The sequence below is a fragment of the Pseudophryne corroboree genome, chromosome 5 (genome assembly GCF_028390025.1).
Source record: "Pseudophryne corroboree isolate aPseCor3 chromosome 5, aPseCor3.hap2, whole genome shotgun sequence".
In the NCBI taxonomy this organism is placed as follows: Eukaryota; Metazoa; Chordata; class Amphibia; order Anura; family Myobatrachidae; genus Pseudophryne; species Pseudophryne corroboree.
In genome coordinates, this window is record NC_086448.1 from 792,577,042 (window position 1) to 792,604,437 (window position 27,396).

General features: G+C 47.7%; 1 long non-coding RNA gene across 2 annotated transcripts in view; it reads left to right on the forward strand.

The window, feature by feature from the left end:
* Positions 1-25,824, forward strand: part of LOC134929473 (uncharacterized) — a 181,922-nt gene extending 156,098 nt beyond the window's left edge. The window contains exons 1-3 of one of the 2 annotated variants that reach the window (XR_010178577.1): positions 19,845-19,962; positions 24,857-25,015; positions 25,180-25,824. This is a non-coding gene — a long non-coding RNA (uncharacterized LOC134929473). Of the gene's footprint in view, positions 1-19,844; positions 19,963-24,856; positions 25,016-25,179 lie in introns of those variants that run through there. The other variant, XR_010178578.1, reaches the window with a different exon arrangement.
* Positions 25,825-27,396: the final 1,572 nt, after the last annotated feature.

Below are 27,396 nucleotides of genomic sequence, written 5' to 3' on the forward strand. Positions count from 1 at the left end.
CGTTTGCTGCTAATATAGACTGGATGATAATGATATAAAAAATATATATATATCACTACTGCAGCCGGACAGGTATATATTATATAATGACGGACCTGCTGGACACTGTCAGCACTGCAGACTCCTAAAGTTAACTACTAGTATGAAGAAGATAGAAAAAAAAAAAACCACCACAGGTAGGTATACAATTATGGACGAGCGACTGCCGACACAGAGGTAGCTACAGCCGTGGACTACCGTACTGCGTCTGCTGCTAGTATAGACTGGATGATAATGATATAAAAAATATATATATATCACTACTGCAGGACAGGTATATATTATATAATGACGGACCTGCTGGACACTGTCAGCAGAATGCGTTTATAGAATAAAAACACCACACGACGAGTGTTTAACTTTTTCAGGCAGACAATCACAATATACTGGTGGTCACTGGTCACTGGTCAGTCACACTGGCAGTGGCACTCTGGCAGCAAAAGTGTGCACTGTTAATTATATGTACTCCTGCTATAACTGCTCCCCAGTCTCCCCCACAATTAAGCTGTGTGAGCAGTGAGCACTCAGCACAGTCAGATATACATAGATGATGCAGCACACTGAGGCTGAGCACAGATATGGTATACTGTGTCACTGTGTATCGTTTTTTTTCAGGCAGAGAACGGATTATATTAAATAATAATAAAACTGCACTGGTGGTCACTGGTCAGTCACTAGTAAACTCTGCACTTTCTGAGTACTCCTAAGCTCCAGTAAATGAAGTGTCTCACTCTCACTATCTATTTCTATTCTAAACGGAGAGGACGCCAGCCACGTCCTCTCCCTATCAATCTCAATGCACGTGTGAAAATGGCGGCGACGCGCGGCTCCTTATATAGAATCCGAGTCTTGCGATAGAATCCGAGCCTCGCGAGAATCCGACAGCGGGATGATGACGTTCGGGCGCGCTCGGGTTAACCGAGCAAGGCGGGAAGATCCGAGTCTGCCTCGGACCCGTGTAAAAAGCGTGAAGTTCGGGGGGGTTCGGTTTCCGAGAAACCGAACCCGCTCATCACTAGTAATTTTGATCCTACGGTATTATTACTGTATTAACCTCAATAACATTCATTTTCACTAATTTCCAGTCTATTCTGAACACTTCACACCTCACAAAGGGGGTCATTCCGAGTTGATCGCTCGTTAGTTTTTTCTCGCAACGGAGCGATTAGTCGCTAATGCGAATGCGCAATGTCCGCAGTGCGACTGCGCCAAGTAAATTTGCTATGCAGTTAGGTATTTTACTAACGGCATTACGAGGTTTTTTCTTCGTTCTGGAGATCGTAATGTGATTGACAGGAAGTGGGTGTTTCTGGGCGGAAACTGGCCGTTTTATGGGAGTGTGTGAAAAAACACTGCCGTTTCTGGGAAAAACGCGGGAGTGGCTGGAGAAACGGGGGAGTGTCTGGGCGAACGCTGGGTGTGTTTGTGACGTCAAACCAGGAACGACAAGCACTGAACTGATCGCACTGGCAGAGTAAGTCTCGAGCTACTCAGAAACTGCACATAGTAGTCTTTTCGCAATATTGCGAATCTTTCGTTCGCAATTTTACTATGCTAAGATTCACTCCCAGTAGGCGGCGGCTTAGCGTGTGCAAAGCTGCTAAAAGCAGCTTGCGAGCGAACAACTCGGAATGAGGGCCAATATTGTTTTTAGGCCAAAAGATTGCACCGAGGTCGCTGGATAACTAAGCTAAGCGATACAAGTGAGCGGCACAAACACCTGGCCCATCTAGGAGTGGCACTGCAGTGTCAGACAGGATGGCACTTTTAAAAACTAGGCCCCAAACAGCACATGATGCAAAGAAAAAAAGAGGTGCACCGAGGTTGCTGGGTGACTAAGCTAAGCGACACAAGTGTGCGGCACAAACACCTGGCCCATCTAGGAGTGGCACTGCAGTGTCAGAGAAGATGGCAGATTTAAAAACTAGGCCCCAAACAGCACATGATGCAAAGAAAAAAAAAGGTGCACCGAGGTTGCTGGATGGCTAAGCTACAGTGGCGTAACTAGAAATTTTTCTCCCCCAAGCCAAAAAATTCTTCGGCGCCCCCCCCCCCCCCCCCCCCTTCCTTCATGCTACATAATTGGGAGCAAGAAAGGGATAAACATGCGCGCGCCGAAGGCGCGCGCGGCAAAATAAGGGGTGTGGTTTCATTGGAATGGGCGTGGTTTCGCATAAAGGGGCATGGCATTTCAGGAAAAGACTACCTTATACCCCAGTTCTGCAACCTGCACGCCCATACGTTGGCCACCACAGGAAAGAAAAATAATCCAGATTCATGCCCCTTACATTATTTGTCATTTTTCCTCCTTATAGTAATGCCCAGTATACATTATTCCACATACTGCAATGGCCCTTAGACATTATTCCACACACAATAATGCACGACACAATATGCACACACTGTAATGCCCCCGACACATTATGCCACACACCGTAATGCCCGTGACACATTATGCCACACACCGTAATGCCTGTGACACATTATGACAGGAATCGCAATGCCCGTTATACATTATGCTACACACTGCAATGCCCCTGATACATTATAGCACATACAATGTCTGTGACACATTATGACACACACCGCAATGTCCGTGATACATTATACCACAATGCCCGTGATATAGTATACCATACACCGTAATGCCTGTGACACATACCGCAATGCCCTGCCCGTTACACCCTATGCCACACACCGCAATGCCCGTTATGTATTATGCCACACTGCAATGACCCTGAGACATTATACCACATACCACAATGCCCGTGATATAGTATACCACACACCGTAATGCCTGACACATTATGACACACACCGCAATGTCCGTGATACATTATGCCACACACTGCAATGACCCTGAGACATTATACCACATATCACAATGCCCGCGATATAGTATACCATACACCGTAATGCCTGTGACACATTATGACACACACCGCAATGTCCGTGATACATTATGCCACACACCGTAATGCCCATTACACATTAAGTCCTACAGTAAGGCTTCTAATTACTTTTCAATTACCTGCTCGTTGTCAGGGGTTTCATGCACTGGGTGTCATGCTCGTTGCCAGGGGTTTCGTGCTCTTGGTTCCATGCACGGTGCCAGGGGTTTTCAGACTCAGGGTGTCATGCTCGTTGCCAGGGGTTTCATGCACTGGGTGTCATGCTCGTTGCCAGGTGTTTCATGCACTGTGTGTCATGCTCGTTGCCAGGTGTTTCATGCACTGTGTGTCATGCTCGTTGCTAGGGCTGTGCTCCCAGTGCCACATATGTCCCCAGTGCCAGATATTCCCCCACGGTGCCAGGTACTCACATGCCCCAGTGCCAAATATAGCCCCCCCCATGTGCCAGGTACACATATACCCCCCCAGTGCCACATATGCCCCCAGTGCCAGATATTCCCCCCCAGTGCCACATATGCCCCCAGTGCCAGCTATGCCCCCAGTGCCATATATTCCCCCCCAGTGCCAAATATGCCCCCAGTGCCATATATTCCCCCCTAGTGCCAAATATGCCCCCAGTGCCAGATATGCCCCCCCCCTGTGCCATATATGCCCCCGGTGCCAGATATCCCCCCCAGTGCCATATATGCCCCCGGTGCCAGATATTCCCCCCCTCCAGTGCCATATATGCCCCTAGTGCCAGATATTCCCCCCCCAGTGCCATATATGCCCCCAGTGCCAGATAATGCCCCAGTGCCAGATATCCCCCCCTGCCAGATATTCCCCCCCAGTGCCATATATGCCCCCAGTGCCAGATAATGCCCCAGTGCCAGATATCCCCCCCCTGCCAGTTATTCCCCCCAGTGTCATATATGCCCCCAGTGCCAGATAATGCCCCAGTGCCAGGTATCCCCCCCCCCCTGCCAGTTATTCCCCCCCAGTGTCATATATGCCCCCAGTGCCAGATAATGCCCCAGTGCCAGATATCCCACCCCTGCCAGATATTCCCCCCCAGTGTCATATATGCCCCCAGTGCCAGATAATGCCCCAGTGCCAGGTATCCCCCCCTGCCAGTTATTCCCCCCCAGTGTCATATATGCCCCCAGTGCCAGATAATGCCCCAGTGCCAGATATCCCCCCCCTGCCAGATATTCCCCCTCAGTGCCATATATGCCCCCAGTGCCAGATAATGCCCCAGTTCCAGATATCCCCCCCCTGCCAGTTATTCCCCCCCAGTGCCAGATAATGCCCCAGTGCCAGATATCCCCCCCTGCCAGTTATTCACCCCAGTGCCAGACATCCACCCCCCCCGCCAGATATTCCCCCCCAGTGCCAGATAATGCCCCAGTGCCAGATATCCCCCCCCAGTGCCATATATGCCCCAAGTGCCAGACAATGCCCCAGTGCCAGATATCCCTCCCCTGCCAGTTATTCCCCCCAGTGCCAGATATCATCCCCCCCCGCCGCCGCTTTTTGGAGGGACACGGAGGGTACAGCCTCTCCTGTGTCCCTCCTGCTGCATCATCTCCGGCGGCCGCGGGTCTAATAGGGGGAAGTGCCGTCCGTGAGCCAATTAGAGCTCACGGACGGCACTTCTCCCTATCAGACCCGCGGCCGCCGGAGATGATGCAGCAGGAGGGACACAGGGAGGCGCGGCTGTGCCCTCCGTGTCCCTGCAACAACCGGCGGAGGGAGGGAGAAAGCAGACTGACATGCGGACGCTCGTCCGCATGTCAGTCTGCTGTAAATCAGTGGCGCCCCCGCAGCCCCTCGCCCCCAAGCCACTGCGAGGACTGCGGGGGCAGTAGTTACGCCACTGCTAAGCTAAGCATGAGAATCTGAGCCACCAGTCATGAACATGGGCCACGGCGTTAACCTTTCCTTGCCACTTCGTGTAGTGAATGGCATATTGTCAATTTTACGTTTCTCATCAGATAAAAAAAAAATTCTAATTCTTAATTTTTGCTTCTTGGATTTTACATGCCCTCTGTGACATTGGGCATCGGCCTTAGCAGACGACGTTGATGGAATTGCATCGTCAATGTCATGACTGGTGGCAGCAGCAGCTTCAGCACTAGTACTAGGAACTGGAACTGGTTCCTGATCTTCCACTATTTTTTCCTCCAAATTGTTGTTCTCCATTTCACAGGACAGCACCCCTTTATTATTACAGCACACAGAACAGTGGCCCTTTATTTTCACAGCGCCCCTGCATTCTTACAGCATACAGGACCAGTGTAATGTTTGTCACAACTGAGGGCCTGAGCTGACGGGAGGCAGCCTCAGTTGTAGGGGCTGAGATGTAACGGAACCTGGGAGGTTGTATCAGACCCCTAGACATGTAAGTAACATGTAGAATAACTGTCCGAAGGCGTGACCACAACAACCAGGATAAAAGTCAATGATGTTTATTATGACAAACTCCGTAACACAGCAGCAGTAAAAGGAAACATAAAAGTCAACAGAGGATAAATACAATTCCTGGGTACTACAGGGTGGCAAGGGCCACAGGCACTGGTAGTGTGAGACAGTTCTTATAATCTTCTAGTTGGAAAGTCCTTACCAGGCCTGACTGTAGCAATGGAGAGAACCCAGGATCGTACCAGCTGATGTTCCAGGAACGGCTGGGCTGCTGAAGGTAAAACGGCTGCTGTGGATACTGGCTGGAACCAGACTGTTGTTGGTACGGAGTGGATACTGGCTGGAACCAGTTAAATAATAAACGAACTTGAGAGCGATGAAATAACAATGAAGTTTGGAGTTTGAGAGCGGTGAAATAACAATACCGGTGGAGAGTGGCAAACTGCAGAAAGGACACCGGCCCTTTAAGAGAAGCTGTACACTGCTGGAAGCTGGGCTGGAAGCAGGTGATTGTTTGAGAGCGGTGAAATAATAATACCGGTGGAGAGTGGTAAACTGCAGAAAGGACACCGGCCCTTTAAGAGAAGCTGTACACTGCTGGAAGCTGGGCTGGAAGCAGGTGATTGTTGTAGCTGGAAACAGGTGAGTCCAGAATGGATCGGAGAGTCAGGCTACACCGCAGATGGAATGCTGGTGCGGGTCTCTATAGCAGAAGTCTGGAGACAGGAGCTGGAACCTGGAAGACAACCACAGGAGAGAGACAAACTGGAACTAGGTTAGACAACCAAAGCACTGACGCCTTCCTTGCTCAGGCACAGCATACTTATACCTGCAGCAAGGAAGGGGTTGGCTAGGCAATTATGCAAATCAACAATACAGACAGCAGATTGGTGGAAATAATCAGATGACAAAATCCAAGATGGCTGCGCCCATGCAGACACTTGGAGGGAAGTTTGGTTTGTAATCCATGTGAGAATTGAAACAGTAATGGCGACGCCGGCCACAGGAGACAGGAGACACCAGACTGACAAGCGCACATTTAACCACGCGGGCACAGCGGAGGCCGCGGCTGATGAAATCACCACTCTGACATTCTGCATGTGGAAACTCAGGAACAGCGGGATCCGGTCCTGGAACGCTGAGCCAGCCTTAGGAGGCATCTGAAGGGTAAGTAATGGCGTCCAGATACCCGGATCGTGACAGCACCCCCCCCCCCCTTTAGGAGTGGCCCCAGGACACTTCTTAGGCTTTAAAGGAAACTTTGCGTGGAAATTTCGGACCAAGGCAGGAGCATGGACGTCTGAGGCATTGGTCCAAGAGCGTTCTTCAGGACCATAGCCCTTCCAGTCAATGAGGTATTGTAACTGACCGTAACGGAAACGTGAGTCCAAAATCTTGGCCACCTCGTACTCGACTCCCCGTTGAGTCTGAACTTTGGGAGCTGGAGGAAGTGCGGAATGAAACCGATTCAGGATCAGCGGTTTCAACAAAGAAACATGAAATGTCCTGGGTATTTTCAAGAAGGATGGTAACTGTAACCTGTAGGCAACAGGATTGATGACTTGTTCAATCTTGAAGGGTCCGATGTAGCGAGGTGCAAATTTCATGCTGGGAACTCTCAACCTCAAATTCTTCGTGGACAGCCACACACGATCACCCACCTTGAGAGCAGGAACCGCTCTACGCTTCCTATCGGCAAACTTCTTATACCTGAATGAGGCTTTAAGCAGGGCTGCGCGGACGTTCCTCCAGTTATTTGAAAACTGACGCAAGGTGACATCCACTGCTGGAACAGAAGTTGCGGGAAGCGGTTGGAATTCTGGGACTTTAGGGTGGAATCCATAATTAATGAAGAATGGTGTAGAAGAAGATGAGGAATGGTATTGATTGTTGTGGCTGAACTCGGCCCAAGGAAGGAGTTGAACCCAGTCATCTTGAGAGGAAGACACATATATACGGAGGAAGGCCTCCAAGTCCTGATTCACCCTCTCGGTTTGACCATTGGTCTGAGGATGGTAAGCCGTGGAAAACTTTAACTTGACTTGGAGGGCTTGACACAAACTTCGCCAAAATTTGGCTACAAATTGTACTCCACGATCCGAGATGATCTCTTCAGGAAGACCGTGAAGTCGGAAGATCTCTTGTATAAATACTTGAGCCAACTTGGAAGCTGACGGAAGACCGGTGAGAGGGATGAAATGTGCCATCTTGGTGAACCGGTCAACTACCACCCAGATGGTATTAAACTTGTTGCAGATAGGTAGATCGGAAACAAAGTCCATCGACAAATGGGTCCAAGGTCGACGGGGAACAGATAATGGAACCAGTTGCCCCGCAGGCGACTGGCGGGAGACCTTGTGTTGGGCACACTTTGGGCAGGAGGCAATAAATTCCATAACGTCCTTCTTCAGAGTTGGCCACCAGTAGGACCTAGAAATAAATTCAAGGGTTTTCTGAATGCCTGTATGTCCAGCAAAACGGGAAGCATGGGCCCAATGCATGAGCTTCTTCCTTAGAACTGGCTTAACAAAACTTTTCCCTGGTGGAGGCGTAGAGTCCATCCCTACCGTGGAGAATGCCAACGGATTAATAATAGGATGCTTGTCTGCAGACTCGGACTCATTTTCTTGCTCCCATGAGCGGGAAAGGGCATCGGCCTTACGATTCTGAGAACCCGGACAGAACTGGAGTTTAAAGTCAAACCTAGAGAAGAAAAGTGCCCATCTGGCCTGACGAGGATTCAGACATTGTGCGCCTTTGAGATATAAAAGATTTTTGTGGTCGGTAAGTATGGTGATTGAGTGGGAAGCTCCCTCCAACAGGTATCTCCACTCCTCCAGAGCGACCTTGATGGCTAGCAACTCCTGATCGCCAATGGCATAGTTGCGCTCAGCTGGGGAGAACTTCCGGGAGAAGAAACTGCAAGGATGTAGATGTCCATCTTTGGCCCTCTGGGATAACACTGCTCCTACTCCAACGGAGGAGGCATCTACCTCTAAGATAAAAGGAGAGTCGGTGTCGGGCTGTTTCAGAACTGGTGCAGAGATGAACCGTTGCTTCAGAAGGTGAAAGGCCTGTGTAGCTTCCTCGGACCACTTGGATGGATTAGCACCTTTCTTGGTTAATGCAGTGATAGGCGCCACGATGGTGGAAAAGTCTCGTATAAATTTTCTATAATAATTGGCGAACCCTAAGAACCTCTGGACCCCTTTGAGGCTTAAGGGTATAGGCCAATTCTGGATTGCTTGGAGTTTCTCAGGATCCATCTCTAGTCCGGAACCGGACACAATGTAACCTAGAAACGGAATGGTTTTAACTTCAAACACACACTTCTCCAATTTACAATAGAGGTGATTGACACGGAGACGGGAAAGAACCTCTTTTACCCAGAAACGATGATCTTCGAGATTATTAGCAAAGATGAGGATGTCGTCTAGATAAACCACGACATGGCGGTACAAGATGTCCCTGAAAATCTCATTCACGAAGTGCTGGAAGACTGCTGGAGCGTTGCTCAATCCGAAGGGCATGACGAGGTACTCATAATGTCCGTCACGGGTGTTAAAGGCGGTCTTCCACTCGTCACCCTCACGGATTCGGATGAGATTGTAGGCACCCCTCAAGTCCAGCTTTGTGAAAATAGTTGCACCACTAACTCTATCAAAGAGCTCGGTAATCAGGGGTAAAGGGTATCGGTTCTTGACGGTAATGTCGTTCAGACCTCTGTAGTCGATGCACGGACGCAGACCACCGTCTTTCTTCTTAACGAAGAAGAAGCCTGCGCCGGCTGGAGAAGAAGATGGTCGGATGAAACCCTTCGCCAGGTTCTCTTTGATGTACTCTTCCATGGAGTGTGTCTCAGGCAGAGACAACGGATAAGTTCGGCCTCGCGGTGGAACTTTCCCTGGAATGAGGTCGATTGGGCAGTCCCATTCTCTATGAGGAGGAAGGATATCAGCAGAGGCTTTACTGAACACGTCCGTGAAGTCTTGATATGGAGGAGGCGGAACATCAGATGACCTGGGGAAGGAAGAACAAACAGGAAGAACTTTGGCTAAACAAGTCTCAGCACAGGAGGGCCCCCATGCCAGTATTTGCGTAGTCGTCCAGTCAATTGATGGGTTGTGGAGACGGAGCCATGGAAGGCCTAAAACCACTGGATGTGTGGCTCTTGGAATCACTAAAAAAGAAATATACTCAGAATGAAGAACTCCCACTCTCAGACGAACTGGAAGAGTCCTTAAGGAAATGACTGCGTCAAAAATCTTGCTGCCATCCACGGCAGTCAAAGAGATGGACGAGGACAGTCTCTCGGTGGGTAGGGACCACCGTTTAACATAAGCTTCGGTTATGAAATTCCCAGCTGCTCCGGAATCAAGGAGGGCAATGACGTTCCTGTAACGTTGAGCAATTTGGAGCGACACTGGGAGGTTACAGTCATGAGGAGATGGAGAGGAGATCATTACTCCTAGCCGGCCCTCTCCTTGGCGAGCTAGGATCTGGAGTTTCCCGGACGTTTGGGACAGGCATTGATAGTGTGCGACGGAGCTGCACAGTAGAGACAGAGAGACTCAGAGAGACGTCTTCGGCGCTCAGCGGGAGATAGACGGGAACGACTAATTTGCATAGGCTCATCCTTGGATGGAGATGGTTGATGAGGAGGAGGAGCAGAAGATTTAGGAGTAGATGATCTTCCTCGCTCGGTTGCTCTCTCTCTGAAACGTAGATCAACCTTCGTGCAAAGAGAAATTAGCTCATCCAACTTAGAGGGCAAGTCTCTGGTAGCTAACTCATCCTTGATGCGTTCTGATAAGCCATGCCAGAATGCAGCATACAGGGCCTCGTCGTTCCATGCCAGTTCGGATGCCAGGATTTTAAACTGTATAAGATACTGTCCCACAGTACGTGTTCCCTGGCGTAAACGGAGAATCTCAGATGAAGCAGATGTTATCCGGCCTGGCTCGTCGAAGATGCGCCTGAATGTAGCTACAAAGTCAGTATAGGAGGATAGCAGGGGATCAGACTTCTCCCATAAAGGTGATGCCCAGTCAAGGGCTGAGCCACTGAGAAGGGAGATGATATAGGCAATTTTGGTACGGTCACTGAAGAAATTGCCAGGTAGAAGCTCAAAGTGGATTTCACATTGATTGAGAAATCCCCTGCAGAACCTTGGAGATCCATCAAATTTTGCTGGCGTTGGAAGATGAAGATGTGGACTGGAAATGGGTAAGGTGGGTGGGGTTACAGCTGGTGTTACTGTAGTGGACGCACCGGACGTGCCAGGTCCACGGAGGGTCGTTTGAATCCCATCCAGCCGTGTAGAGAGATCCTGGAGACAGCGGATGATGTGGCCCTGTGCAGCCTCCTGATGTTCAAGTCGGGCTGCCAGTTCTTGCATCGGCCTGGCCGCTTGATCCTGGTCTCCGGCTGGATTCATTAGGTCAGTGCTTACTGTCACAACTGAGGGCCTGAGCTGACGGGAGGCAGCCTCAGTTGTAGGGGCTGAGATGTAACGGAACCTGGGAGGTTGTATCAGACCCCTAGACATGTAAGTAACATGTAGAATAACTGCCCGAAGGCGTGACCACGACAACCAGGATAAAAGTCAATGATGTTTATTATGACAAACTCCGTAACACAGCAGCAGTAAAAGGAAACATAAAAGTCAACAGAGGATAAATACAATTCCTGGGTACTACAGGGTGGCAAGGGCCACAGGCACTGGTAGTGTGAGACAGTTCTTATAATCTTCTAGTTGGAAAGTCCTTACCAGGCCTGACTGTAGCAATGGAGAGAACCCAGGATCGTACCAGCTGATGTTCCAGGAACGGCTGGGCTGCTGAAGGTAAAACGGCTGCTGTGGATACTGGCTGGAACCAGACTGTTGTTGGTACGGAGTGGATACTGGCTGGAACCAGTTAAATAATAAACGAACTTGAGAGCGATGAAATAACAATGAAGTTTGGAGTTTGAGAGCGGTGAAATAACAATACCGGTGGAGAGTGGCAAACTGCAGAAAGGACACCGGCCCTTTAAGAGAAGCTGTACACTGCTGGAAGCTGGGCTGGAAGCAGGTGATTGTTTGAGAGCGGTGAAATAATAATACCGGTGGAGAGTGGTAAACTGCAGAAAGGACACCGGCCCTTTAAGAGAAGCTGTACACTGCTGGAAGCTGGGCTGGAAGCAGGTGATTGTTGTAGCTGGAAACAGGTGAGTCCAAAATGGATCGGAGAGTCAGGCTACACCGCAGATGGAATGCTGGTGCGGGTCTCTATAGCAGAAGTCTGGAGACAGGAGCTGGAACCTGGAAGACAACCACAGGAGAGAGACAAACTGGAACTAGGTTAGACAACCAAAGCACCGACGCCTTCCTTGCTCAGGCACAGCATACTTATACCTGCAGCAAGGAAGGGGTTGGCTAGGCAATTATGCAAATCAACAATACAGACAGCAGATTGGTGGAAATAATCAGATGACAAAATCCAAGATGGCTGCGCCCATGCAGACACTTGGAGGGAAGTTTGGTTTGTAATCCATGTGAGAATTGAAACAGTAATGGCGACGCCGGCCACAGGAGACAGGAGACGCCAGACTGACAAGCGCACATTTAACCACGCGGGCACAGCGGAGGCCGCGGCTGATGAAATCACCACTCTGACATTCTGCATGTGGAAACTCAGGAACAGCGGGATCCGGTCCTGGAACGCTGAGCCAGCCTTAGGAGGCATCTGAAGGGTAAGTAATGGCGTCCAGATACCCGGATCGTGACAATGTTATTTTAACAGCAGCAGCACCCCTGAATTTTTATAGCAGACTTGGCCAGTGTAATGTTATTAAGACATCAGCAGCACCCCTATATTTCACAGCATACAGGAGCAGTGTGCTTTTAATTTGTAAGAACTGCACCCATGAATTTTTATAGCAGACAGGCCAGTGTAATGTTATTAAGACATCAGCACCCCTATATTTCACAGCATAAAGGAACAGTGTGCTTTTAATTTTTAACTGCACCCAAACTTTTATAGCAGACAGGGCTAGTGTAATGTTATTAAGACATCAGCACCCCTATATTTCACAGTATACAGGACCAGTGTGCTTTTAATTTGTAAAAACTGCACCCCTGAATTTTTATAGCAGACAGGGCCAGTGTAAAGTTATTAAGACATCAGCAGCACCCTTTTATTTCACAGCATACAGGAGCAGTGTGCTTTTAATTTGTAAGAACTGCACCCCTGAATTTTTATAGCAGACAGGGCCAGTGTAATGTTATTTAGGCATCAGCAGCACCCCTACATTTCACAGCATACAGAAGCAGTGTGCTTTTAATTTGTAAGAACTGCACCTCTGAATTTTTATAGCAGACTTGGCCAGTGTAATGTTATTAAGACATCAGTACCCCTATATTTCACAGCATACAGGAACAGTGTGCCTTTAATTTTAAACTGCACCCAAACTTTTATAGCAGACAGGGCCAGTGTAATGTTATTAAGACATCAGCACACCTATATTTCATAGCATTCAGGAGCAGTGTGCTTTTAATTTGTAAGAACTGCACCCCTATTTTTTATAGCAGACACGGCCAGTGTAATGTTATTAAGACATCAGCAGCACCCTTTTATTTCACAGCATACAGGAGCAGTGTGCTTTTAATTTGTAAGAACTGCACCCCTGAATTTTTGTAGCAGACAGGGCCAGTGTAATGTTATTAAGACATCAGCAGCACCCTTTTATTTCACAGCATACAGGAGCAGTGTGCTTTTAATTTGTAAGAACTGCAGCCCTGAAATTTTATAGCAGACAGGCCAGTGTAAAGTTATTAAGACATCAGCACCCCTATATTTCACAGCATAAAGGAACAGCGTGCTTTTAATTTTTAACTGCACCCAAACTTTTGTAGCAGACAGGGCCAGTGTAATGTTATTAAGACATCAGCACCCCTATATTTCACAGCATACAGGAACAGTGTGCTTTTAATTTGTAAGAACTGCATGTTACGTTCTCTGTGCTCCGAACGTAAAGTACTGAGTGGGTAAGTCCCGAGCACAGGAACGTGACGCTGAAATAAGGACAAAGTAAAGCAGTACCCCTAGAACCCTAACTCCGTTGTTCCACCCACGTGGTCAGTCTACGCCTGCGAGACTATGTGTTCTTGGGCCCACGGCAGCCGCGTTTGAAGGGCGGATTAGGTCTGCCCAACTCCGATGCCCCGAGGTCTTAATATGAGACAAGGTGTAAACTGAGACTGGATGGGAACAAGGGGACCTCTAACTAAACAAACACAGAGCTAGGGGTTACTACTGAACTAAAAACTAAACGTATGTGCGGCACGGCCGCCAATGGAAAAAGGCAACAAAGGTACACTGTCCACACCCTACACGGCACCGCCGTGTACCGGGGAGGACAGCTGGGACGGAGACCTCCACAAAAACACCAGCAACAAGTATAACGCAAATACTACGGCCTAGGCCACGAGACGCAGCAACCGCCGCTACTCACAACACCGGGGGAAACAACCGCAGGAGAACGAGAATCCCGAGATCACAGACACCGGTTTCCACTGACTGGAGGGCTGGAAGGACTCCAATGACAAGCCTCTGAACACCTGGACACAGGACCACTGGAACGAGGTTGACCGGATAACTGAACACCAGAAAGGGAATTCTCCAGAGCAGGAACAGCTCACAGGAAGCTATCACCGGCATCTGTGTAAGGCAATGAAGGAGTATATAACAGGTCCCTGTACCAATAGCTGCAGAGAACCTAATTTGAAAATGTCGTGCAGCTGCCCTGCTGCACGACCACACGCTGACAGGTGCTAATTTAATTACCTGGCAACGGGGAACGTGGTCCACCTGTGGCGTCCCCGTTGCCAGGGAGCCGGCGGGTCAGTGCGCACAGTGTCCTGGCGTTGCCAGGCACCGTGCGGGGAGCAGGGGAAGACGCGGCGGACGTGAAGCGCCGGAACCGTTGCTTAGCAACGGTCGGGCGCTGGCGCGAGCCACCGCATCTAACACTGCACCCCTGATTTTTTATAGAAGACAGGGCCAGTGTAATGTTATTAAGACATCAGCAGTACCCCTAAATTTCACAGCATACAGGAGCAGTGTGCTTTTAATTTGTAAAAACTGCACCCCTGAATTTTTATAGCAGACAGGGCCAATGTAATGTTATTAAGACATCAGCAGCACCCTTTTATTTCACAGCATACAGGAGCAGTGTGCTTTTAATTTGTAAGAACTGCATGTTACGTTCTCTGTGCTCCGAACGTAAAGTACTGAGTGGGTAAGTCCCGAGCACAGGAACGTGACGCTGAAATAAGGACAAAGTAAAGCAGTACCCCTAGAACTCTAACTCCGTTGTTCCTCCCACGTGGTCAGTCTACGCCTGCGAGACTATGTGTTCTTGGGCCCACGGCAGCCGCGTTTGAAGGGCGGATTAGGTCTGCCCAACTCCGATGCCCCCCGGTCTTAATATGAGACAAGGTGTAAACTGAGACTGGATGGGAACAAGGGGACCTCTAACTAAACAAACACAGAGCTAGGGGTTACTACTGAACTAAAAACTAAACGTATGTGCGGCACAGCCGCCAATGGAAAAAGGCAACAAAGGTAAACTGTCCACACCCTACACGGCACCGCCGTGTACCGGGGAGGACAGCTGGGACGGAGACCTCCGCAAAAACACCAGCAACAAGTATAACGCAAATACTACGGCCTAGGCCACGAGACGCAGCAACCGCCGCTACTCACAACACCGGGGGAAACAACCGCAGGAGAACGAGAATCCCGAGATCACAGACACCGGTTTCCACTGACTGGAGGGCTGGAAGGACTCCAATGACAAGCCTCTGAACACCTGGACACAGGACCACTGGAACAAGGTTGACCGGATAACTGAACACCAGAAAGGGAATTCTCCAGAGCAGGAACAGCTCACAGGAAGCTATCACTGGCATCTGTGTAAGGCAATGAAGGAGTATATAACAGGTCCCTGTACCAATAGCTGCAGAGAACCTAATTTGAAAATGTCGTGCAGCTGCCCTGCTGCACGACCACACGCTGACAGGTGCTAATTTATTTACCTGGCAACGGGGAACGTGGTCCACCTGTGGCGTCCCCGTTGCCAGGGAGCCGGCGGGTCAGTGCGCACAGTGTCCTGGCGTTGCCAGGCACCGTGCGGGGAGCAGGGGAAGACGCGGCGGACGTGAAGCGCCGGAACCGTTGCTTAGCAACGGTCGGGCGCTGGCGCGAGCCACCGCATCTAACACTGCACCCCTGATTTTTTATAGAAGACAGGGTCAGTGTAATGTTATTAAGACATCAGCAGTACCCCTATATTTCACAGCATACAGGAGCAGTGTGCTTTTAATTTGTAAGAACTGCACCCCTGAATTTTTTTAGCAGACAGGCCCAATGTAATGTTATTAAGACATCAGCAGCACCCTTTTATTTCACAGCATACAGGAGCAGTGTGCTTTTAATTTGTAAGAACTGCACCCCTGAATTTTTATAGCAGACAGGGCCAGTGTAATGTTATTAAGACATCAGCACCCCTATATTTCACAGCATACAGGAACAGTGTGCTCTAAATTTTTAACTGCACCTAAACTTTTATAGCAGACAGGGCCAGTGTAATGTTATTAAGATATCAGCACCCCTATATTTCACAATGCCCCTGCCCCCTGTACAACACAGTGACAGCCAGGACAGTAACACACATGTACAGCTGCAGCACCCGGCAATAACACCAGTGACATCCAGGAGAGCAGTGACAACCAGGACAGCAACCCTAACACAGCACAGATACACCACAGTGACTGCAGCAGCACCCCAACAGAGCACACACTAACCCCACGCCACCACCCACAGAGAGAGACAGAGGTCTGTCACCCTCACTCTCCAAGTCCAGAGTGAAAATGGCGGCGACACGCGGCTGTTTATATGGGATCCAAAGCCCACGAGAATCTGACAGCGGGATGATGACGTTTTGCCTCGATCTGGTTTCTGGTGGGAAGTCCAGAGCCGAACTCGGATCAGGTCTCGGGACGTGAAGTTCGGTAGGGTTCGGTTCTCAGGGAACCGAACCCGCTCATCCCTAATTATACTACGCATCTGTAAACTAATCTCAGTAAATATCAGCTCTTATATTTTTAACGTATGGAAGTAAAGCATTGTTATACATATTAGCTGCTGCAGTGGCATGGGTGGGCAGGAATGACACATGAAGAGCTGCTGGAATGACATATGAAGGGTTGCTGGAATGACACATGCCGGAAGTTACAACCACAAGGTAGTACGGATGGTGTAATGGTTAGCATTGCTGCCTCACAGCACTGAAGTCATGGGTTCGATTCCCACCATGGCTCTAACTGTGTGGAGTTTGTACATTCTCTCCGTACTTGCGTGGGTTTCCTCCGGGTACGCCGGTTTCCCCCCACAGTCCAAAAATATACTGGTAGGTTAATTGGATCCCAACAATATTATCCCTAGTGTGAATGTGTCTGTGTGTACATGTGATAGGGAATATAGAGTGTAAGCTCCACTGGGGCAGGGACTGATGTGAATGGCCAAATATTTTCTGTAATGCGCTGTGGAAGAATATGTGTGCGCTATATAAATAACTGGTAATAAATACAAAAGCATCACCGCTGCGTGATGCTTTTGTATTGGGGGGGGGGGGGGGGCGGACTGACATGCGGGTCGGACTAGCCCCGTGCTGGGCGTCCCCCCGCATGTCAGGGAAGATGATCGTAGCTGTGCTAAATTTAGCACAGCTACGATCAACTTGGCATGACCCCCATTGTCAGAGAGAAGGGCGCCCATCACAGAGCCTGTGCACGGGCCCTCTACTCTCTTTATGCACCCCTGCGTTGGTTTTGCTCAGTTCATCGCACAGAAGTATACACGAGGAATGCTTACACTATTTTTACGCTTGAGAAATCGCAGCAGTGCATGATCTGTGTGCACCTGTAAATCGGTCCCACTGTCCTGTAACCGGGACTGGGTGTCGGTAATGAGTGTGCATGAGAGACGCAGCAGAGGTGCCAAGTTTGGAGATACTTTTGGATAAGATATGTATGTTGGTGTAGTCTTGTTCAGGACCATGGCCCTCATTCCGAGTTGTTCGCTCGTTATTTTTCCTCGCATCGGTGCGATTAGTCGCAAACTGCGCATGCGCAACGTTCACAGTGCGCCTGCGCCAAGTAAATTTGCTAAAAAGTTAGGTATTTTACTCACAGCTTAATGGAGAAATTTCTTCGTTCTGGTGATCGTTGTGTGATTGACAGGAAGTGGGTGTTTCTGGGCGGAAACTGGCCGTTTTATGGGAGTGTGCGAAAAAACGCAGCCGTTTCTGGGAAAAACGCGGGAGTGTCTGGAGAAACGGAAGAGTGTCTGGGCGAACGCTGGGTGTGTTTGTGACGTCAAACCAGGAACGAAACTGACTGAACTGATCGCACTGGCAGAGTAAGTGTCGAGCTACTCGGAAACTGCTAAGAAATTTCTATTCGCAATTCTGCTATGCTAAGATACACTCCCAGTAGGCGGCGGCTTAGCGTGTGCAATGCTGCTAAAAAGCAGCTAGCGAGCGAACAACTCGGAATGAGGGCCCTTGTACTTTCTTCTGCTGCTCTGCTCTATTAGGGGTCTATGTACTAAGACCTGAAGTGAGATAAAGTGGACTGAGGTAAAGTTACAGCAATTAGCTCCTAATATTACAGGCTGTGTTTAAAAAATGACAGTTAGGAGCTGGTTGGCTGGTACTTTATCTCCCTCCACTTTATCTCTCTCCAAGCCTTAGTACATAGGCTCCTCAGTCCTTACATTGTTTTCCTGTTGTTTTTTTTTTTTTTTACCAAATTCAATATAAAATACTTCTGCTTACATATTGGGGGTAATTCCAAGTTGATCGCAGCAGGATTTTTTTTAGCAGTTGGGCAAAACCATGTGCACTGCAGGGGAGGCAGATATAACATGTGCAGAGAGAGTTAGATTTGGGTGGGTTATATTGTTTCTGTGCAGGGTAAATACTGGCTGCTTTATTTTTACACTGCAAATTAGATTGCAGATTGAACACACCACACCCAAATCTAACTCTCTCTGCACATGTTATATCTGCCTCCCCTGCAGTGCACATGGGCCCTCATTCCGAGTTGTTCACTCGGTGTTTTTCATCGCATCGCAGTGAGAATCCGCTTAGTGCGCATGCGCAATGTTCGCACTGCGACTGCGCCAAGTAACTTTACTATGAAGAAAGTAAGTTTACTCACGGCTTTTTCTTCGCTCCGACGATCGCATTGTGATTGACAGGAAATGGGTGTTACTGGGCGGAAACACGGCGTTTTATGGGCGTGTGGCTGAAAACGCTACCGTTTCCGGAAAAAACGCAGGAGTGGCCGGAGAAACGGTGGGAGTGCCTGGGCGAACGCTGGGTGTGTTTGTGACGTCAGCCAGGAACGAAAAGCACAGAACTGATCGCACAGGCAGAGTAAGTCTGAAGCTACTCAGAAACTGCTAAGTCGTTTGTAATCGCAATATTGCGAATACATCGGTCGCACATTTAAGAAGCTAAGATACACTCCCAGTAGGCGTAGGCTTAGCGTGTGTAACTCTGCTACATTCGCCTTGCGAGCGAACAACTCGGAATGAGGGCCATGGTTTTGCCAAACTGCTAAAAAAAAATCCTGCTGCGATCAACTTGGAATTACCCCCATAGGACTATCAACAAGACCACACCAACATACAGATACTTCTGACTCCTCATACACTTTGGCTTCATTTGCTCCAAATATCCCCTCTCAGCGTGCCAGGTTCCAGACGACCCAACTGTGCCAATCATCTTTCCCATTCAAAATGTGCTTCTTTTTTGCATGTCTTGTATGGGGACGTTCAGTAAGGATGCCGCTGCAAGAGTCACGTTTAGAAGCAGATCAAGGATGACGCCTAGGTAACGGACTTAGTGGTCTATTTACTAAGCCTTGGAGAGAGGTAAAGTGGATGGAGATAAAGTACAACTAATCAGCTCCTAGTTGTCACTTTTCAAAGCTTGTAACGTGGCATTAGGAGCTGATGGGCTGCTACATTATCTCCACCCACTTTATCTCTCTCCAAAGCTTAGTAAATAGACTCCTTAAAGTGTAATGTTAATTGTTGTGTTGTCAACAAAGATATACATGCTAGGTTGGTACATGTCTGTGATCTTGTGGAAATATTATTAAATGTTTATTTTTGAAGTTGCGAGAGGACAACCAAGTTGAATTGTCAAAATAATGACATAGCGTAATATGGGCCAAGACAGATCGTGAGAGACCTGGATTTTCAAATGTGGAGATATCTTTAGCAACCAATCAGATTCTACTTACCATTTATCTAGCAACTTGTAGCAGATAATATCCATAATCTGATTGGTTACTATGTGAAAAATCTCAATTTTTGTAAACCCACATTTTAGTAAATGGAGAGGATAAGTAAATTTTATTATTATCCACATACAGATGATACTGAAATCCAAATAAGCTCATTAGTGTTCCAAGAGATGTGGTGTAGATAGAGAAGAGCAGAAGACCTATGACTGAGCCTTGTGGTACTCAACTGATAAAAGAGGAGGAAAGAAGGTGAATATAGGGAAAAGAAAAATGAAAGAAAAATTTGATAAATGGGATGAAAACCAGTATAAGTCTCCAGGACCTTAGGAATTGTAGCATATGTATAAGAGGTGTTAACAGGGATGAAATGGCTGACCACCTTAATCAATGCAGTCTAGTTGGAGTGTTGGGAACAAAAGGTGGACTGAAGAGAGTCTAGAAGTTATGTGAGGTGAGAAAGTGTGTGACGGCGGTGTAGGCAAGTCTCTCGAGTAACATAAGCGAGGTGGGGAGGAGGGGGGGGGGGGGGGCGTGGAGGGGCCGAAAGATAAGACATCATTTGAGATAGAATTTGAGTCAGAATTTTGCTTCTCGAGGATAGTACTAATCACTGCATGACTGAATAAAAAGGTGCAAGTAGATAAAGAGATTTCAGATTATTTTAAAGGATGGTGGAGACAGAGATCAACTTATATCTGAGGGTGCAGGATCAATAGAATATGTAGTAGAATAGGAAGATAAGACAAGGTGCAGGGAAGGAATTAATCAGGTTGTTGGACGAAGAAGACACCATTTCATGTAGGATCCTATCAATCTTGTCCTTGAAGCAGGGAACAAAACCTTGGGCACTGATTGTGATTGGTGGATTTGGTGTGGGAGGGTTGAGAAGAGATTTAAATGTATAACCAAAGTGTTTGGGGTTAGGAGCCTGAGCAGAGATTGGATTGTTTAGCAGTCTCCAGAGAAATTATCTAGGAGAGGTAGGTAGCAGTATGTGAGAAAGTCATACGAAGCACAAGATTTACACCCAATGGTGTTCTGCTTTGTGAAAAAGTTTTTGAAGATGTTGCATTTCTGTAGTGTGCCACCACTGACATTGTGGATGATGCAGAGTGTGATGAGTAGCTGGGTATAATTTATCAAGGGCTGTTGATAGGTGCTGGTTAAGATGTGATCCTGGCATATCAGGACAGGAGTGTCACACACCGGATCTCAAGGCCACATTACCTGGTCTGGCAGTGTTTCTCAGTGTGCCCCTCCATAACACGCTGCACTCACCCCCATGTGGCATCCTCGCTTGGCTGTTGCCACTGCTCCCGATCATGGGCGCCACCATTTTGGACTGATGTCATCCTGCCACCTGGCCAGTCGGAATACAGCAGATCCCGGTAATGTGACTGAAAAGCCCAATCTCCACTAAAGGATCCCTGTTTACAGCAGGAAGTGCTGGGAGTACATTGCCTAGGGGTGTGCGAGCAGTGCTGCCACAGAGAGCACATCATCACTGCCCGAGTGCCCCTTGGTTATGGCCATTAATGCTATAGCAGTGCCACCCTTAGCGTCCTCTGAACGCTACAGGCAGGTACCATACATTTGATATTCTTCTAGCCTGCACCAGTGTCCCTACACTGGATATTCTGTTCAACCTGCATCAGTGTTCCTACACTGGACATTCCATTGCCTGCCTTGATATGGCCAATCCCATTACTCCACTCCAGTGCCTACACCTTAGCTATTTCCCTCTGCACAGCTATTTGCCATTCCTAAAGTTGCAATTCAACTGCAGAGTTCTCAGTACTGCAGCAGAGCATCTCCATTTCCTTCTACTGGTCCGCATGAGGAACAGCATCACCAGGCCTTCGAGCTTCCCTAATCTACCAGTTCGCCCAAGCTAGTCCAAGTGGTCTCAACCAGTGTCTCCGTCCTTATAATGTCATAAAAGGTAGAATACAGAAATTGTTGCAGAGAGTTGTTGATTATAACTAGACCTCAGAATTATGCAGGTATGAGGAAGTTTGGTAGAGCTTGCAGGTGATAAGTTGATGATATGAGAGAGGGGAAGGAGTGTTACAGAGATCAGAAACTGAGAATAGTCTGGAGAACACAAGGTCAAGACAGTGGTGATCCTGATGTGTAGAAAAGTCAGCCTGATGGAGGCTCAGAGGGGATGTCAAAGAGCATAGTATGGAGGTACAGGGAGAATGTGGATAACTAGGGGGGATTTTAAAATAACCCATGATGATGGTGGGTATGTTAGAGGATAAGACATGAGGAAGCAAAGCAGAGAAAGGTTCAATAAATTGTTGGTGTGGTCCAGGGTGAGCAGTAGAGATCAGTTACATGCAAAGAGTTGAAAACCTGATAGCATGTATCTCAAAAGATGTGAATGTGAGTGCTGTGATTATGTTATGGATCACAAGATATTAGGCAATATGTAACCCTTTATGTTTATTAAGTGTATTTCTCTCAATTACCAGCATGGAGGCCTGTGAATGAACCTTTATGTTGATGTCTAACTGCTGGGGTAATAATATGTCTGAGAAGATGCCATGTGAGGCAGATTTATGTATAGCCCATTAGGACTGCCAACAAAGGATCCAACAGACATAAAATGGTAAAATGATGCGGTCTTATACATTCTCGCCCTTCTCAACAACATGAGGTTGGCCTGGAGAGTGTCACCTTTCCACACCTTAGTGACAGCATCCTCACCCCCACCTAAGACACAAGGAATGTTGGTGTTGACAAGCAGAATCTTTTATCTAATTTGCATTGAAACCGAAAGCCAGGGGAGGAGGGCAACGGGCAAATTACAATTCTTGGGAGACAATCTGACTTTTGGAATTGCTCAGTTTTCTTGCGTCTCCACATAAACAGGTTTATGTAAGTTAGACTGTTCTGTTAATATTTTCCTTTTTGTTTATTAGAAAATGATTTGCCTAAGACCACCTTTGTATGGCATTCTTATTCATTGTTTTGTATGTACTTTAACCATTGTATATTTCTCATATTAAATGTCATAGAATAAGATTGGTCTCTGTGATTCTTTTTGGATCCATTTTGCCTGTGGATTCGGTTAATCCATACTACTATCTGTGCTACATGTTATTATTTGGGTAATGAAACTTTGGACTTAACTGTGATTGCACAGGTAGATTCGAGACTTCCTAATTATTATTATTTATTAACAGTTTCTTATATAGCGCAGCAAATTCCGTTGCGCTTTACAATTGGACACAATGATACAACAAAACTGGGTAATAAACAAACAGTCAGAGCTCTCCTCGCAAGCTTACAATCTATAGGGAATTAGGAGTCCGTTGTTCATGAAACAATGTCTGTGGTAGCAGACCCAGGAACTTCATAGTGAGTGAGAGAGATACTGAGGAGTGTAATCATTCCTTTAGATCAGTGGTTCTCAAACTCGGTCCTCAGGACCCCACACAGTTCACGTTTTCCATGTCACCCAGCAGCTGCACTGTGTATCACCAACTGTCACATTTTAAAAATCTACAGGTGACCTGCAAAACATGAACCGTGTGGGGTCCTGAGGACCAAGTTTGAGAACCTGTGCTTTAGATAAATCAGTTGCTTGTTTCTCTTTTATTAACTGTGTGTAAGACCCACATCACGTAGGCTCAAATTGTAGTGTCTTTGTACCGGATCTGTGATAGAGAGTGATGGGATATTAGGTAGAACTGTTGCATTGTGCAGTGTGCGGAAAGGAGTTATCCAACCCCACCTCCTTGTGGGCCTCCAGGTCTGGGGATGTGTGTGAAGTGGAGACCATCATGTGAAAGGGCTACTGGTGAGAAAGTGTCTGATTGTGTGAGCCAGGATTCAGTTATTGCCAGAAGTTCAGGTTGTTAGGTTATCAATGGATGTTAGTTTGTTACAGACATAGGGCCTAATTCAGACCTGGTCGCACGCAGGCTGTTTTTTGCACTGCTGCGACCAGGTAATCACTGCATACAGGGGAGGGGGTAATCGCTTTGCAGGGGTGCGATCGGCTGTGCAGTGAGCTGCACAAACAAACGTTTGTTCAGTTTATGCACAGCCCAGGACTTACTCAGCCGCTGCGATGATCCTGGACGGAGCTGATGTCAGGAACCCTTCCTGGATATGGCCAGGCACGGCTGCGTTTTCCTGGACACTCCCAGAAAACTGTGATTTGCCACCCATGAACGACTTCTGCCTGTCAATCTTCTTGTGATTGCCGGTGCGATCGCTTTCTTCATTAGATTCATCGCTGCCCGGCAACCCCCGTCACCGTCCAGTGACGCGCATGCGCATTGCGGCCCGCATGCATGCGCTGTTCAGACCCAATTGCACAGCTGCGCAAAAAGTGTGCGATCGGGTCTGAATGACCCCCATAGACTATTGTAAAGTGTCTGTAGTTGAGGACAGCCACGAAAGCCACATTTACCTTATTCAACTAATGCGTGTGTTCATGGGTGTGCAAGTGGAAATCTATGCAGCCCATTGATATTATGCTGGCCCCAGCAACCATCATGGTTAGTATCTGCACTTGCACTAGCCCCATCCTAAGTGCAACATATACATCAGAAACACGATTCAGAATCACATGGAGCTCTAAATACATGCCTATAAGACTCCACTGAAACTCCCAGGACACTCCTACAAGTCAGGGTGATTACATGTGATCAAATTGTCATGGCCCAATCTCTGCCTTGTATTTCATGGAAAGACAGTTCCGTCCAAGCTCCATTTGACTCAGAATAGTATGGACATTCATGGAAATGCATAATTTGTGCTGTATGCAATAACTCACCTCCTGCATCAACGAGCAGAGATCCATACCCATAGTGGTTTTTCCACACAGCACCTTTAAAGGAGTTAGAGGGTGATGGGAGAAAGGTGAGGTATTTACGGTTTGCTGGATGTCTACAGTGGTGTGAGAAAGATGCATATGCATGGGGAGGGTCTGAAACTGGGGATGTATACCGAGCTAATGTAAGCAAGAGGAGAGAGAGAAATAAAAGATGATTGCAGAAAGTGTGAGCTTATGCTTTCTGGTGACTGGTTGAAGATGTTACAGTTAACCAATACAGATAGGAATAAAGTTTATGAGTAATAATAATATCTAATATTAATATCTAACTTGCCCTATGTTTGCATCCAGAGGTTCCTCACACACCCATCATGACCCATCACCATACACCCAGCAAGCTGAGGAGGAGGAGGAGGATGATGATGATGATGATGATGAATCAAGCTGAGGATGATGATGATGGTGATGGTGATGATGATGATGATGATGATGATGAAGTAACAGCAGAAGGTGAGCCTCCCTACAAAACATAAAAGGACCATTAATGTTCTTGTACTTACCTCATATCCTCCCTCAGCTAGCAAAGGCAAAAACTACAGACAAAGAAGTTCAGGTAACAGATATTCTCCATTACTCTGATACTACAGTACTTACACAAATCGTTCCATTTACAGGACCCTCAATGCCTTCCCTGCTCCACAACATCATCCTGAACGTATGAAAGAAGCAGCTGGGACACAGAGGGACACAAAAATCATCCAACATTTTGTTGAGGGGGATTATGTGCCTGCTGCCCAAGGAGAAAGACCACATCCACAGCACCTGCACCTCAACCCTCCATGCTTGCCCAGGCTGCACCTGCTCCCGGTATGGCTGCAGTAAGTGAGTAGTTCCACAGACTACTAAAAACTTAAACTTCATGCAGGAACAAAGAGCCAACATGTCCAGCGGCCTCCATCTGTATGAGGGTGTGGAATATGAGGCATCTTCACAGGATATGCAAAATATGATTCCCAGTTCTTCAGCTCAGATGACACCGGCCTAGTGCAAATGACCATGCAGTTAATACCTTAATGAGTGTAGACAGAGAACGCTCCACAGGCCAATTTTACCATATACTACTATCTCGCTTACTAAGCTTATCTTCACAGAGATATGACAAGCCAGCACACTACATACAATGGAGCCGACACCTCTGTCTAGATGCAGTGTGCATCCTAGGGTCGTGGTAGGGTACTGACTAAGGATTTAGATGACAGGAAACCTGCAAATATATACCATAGAGCATATTTGATAGCCATTGTCAATATCAAAAATGGACAGGAATTAAAACATATTGCTCACGCATTCTATTGTTCATAGCGTATTCTTGTTATTTGGGGCCTTTTTCAGACCTGATCGCTCCTCTGTGAATTTGCAGAGGTCTGCGACTGGGTAGCCCAGACAGAGTGAAAATCCGCCCCGTGTAAGTCTGCGTTCGCTGTGCGAAAAACTTTGCAAATGCCGGTCAGCTGCAAATCCATTTGCAACTCACTCACCATCTAATGATTTTTCCAGTCTGTGCGTAGCCCAGGACTTACTCCTACAGTGTGAAAGAAACGGGCTGATCGGGCCGGAGCTGACGTCACACACCCGCCCTGGAAACGCTTGGGAACGCCTGTGTTTTTCCTGACACTCCCTGTCAATCAACCTGCGTTCACCTAGCGATAAAAAAAGACGCTGAATTCTTTTGCAGTTTGGCCTCACACATGCGCATTAAGGGGGTCATTCCGAGTTGATCGCTAGCTGACGTTGTTCGCAGCGCAGCGATCAGGCAAAAAATTGGCACTTCTGCGCATGCGTATGGCGCGCAGTGTGCACGTGCGACGTACTTTCACAAAAGCCAATGCAGTTTCACACAAGGTCTAGCGACGCTTTTCAGTCGCACTGCTGATCGGTGAGTTTCTGGGAGGTAATTGACCGTTTTCCGGGAGTGTGCTGAAAAACGCAGGCATGCCCGATAAAAACGCAGGAGTGGCTGGGGAAACGGGGGAGTGGCTGGCCAAACGCAGGGCGTGTTTGTGATGTCAAAACAGGAACTAAACAGACTGAAATGATCGCTAGCTAGGAGTAAGTCTCGAGCTACTCAGAAACTGCACAGTCTTTTTTTGTAGCAATGCTGCGATCCTTTCGGTCGCACTTCTGCTAAGCTAAGATACACTCCCTGAGGGCGGCGGCCTAGCGTTTGCACTGCTGCTAAAAGCAGCTAGCAAGCGATCAACTCGGAATGAGGGCCTAAGATTTGTATGCACACGTAGTCATTCGATAATCGGCCACCTTGCTATTTCGAGCAACAGCAATCAGGTCTCAATTAGGCCCTTGGTTTGTACATAAAATAATTTTAAATATTTAGAATATGAAACAGCGTCTATGTGCCACACTGAGGGGTTGGTTTTGCTATAGCTGATCAGAGATGACTATATATTGTACCGTACACATACCAGGTTAACGGTGTCACAGGTTTAGACCACATTACAAGTGTGACTATACTGGTCAATGCTATAAATACAGAAAACAAACAATGGGCCTTATTCAAAGTCAGACACAATAGGAAACGTGGATTGTTCTATTTCAGCATACTGTGCATGCGTCATAGTAAGAAATCAGGGATTGTGCATGTGCTGGAACAGACACATGCACACTGACGGTAATCACTAGTGCGTACATATTGATCTGTCCGTCGATGGAATGCGCTTTCCGTTAAATGGGAATTTCTGAGCGGCGACCATGTGAATGTACGTACCTCCTGCTTCTCATGGGAGTGCTGTGGACATGTAAGCAGTGTGAATGCCAAATTGCTTTCTCACAAATATTTAAAATGCCTGCTCTAATATATATTGTAAACGCCTGCA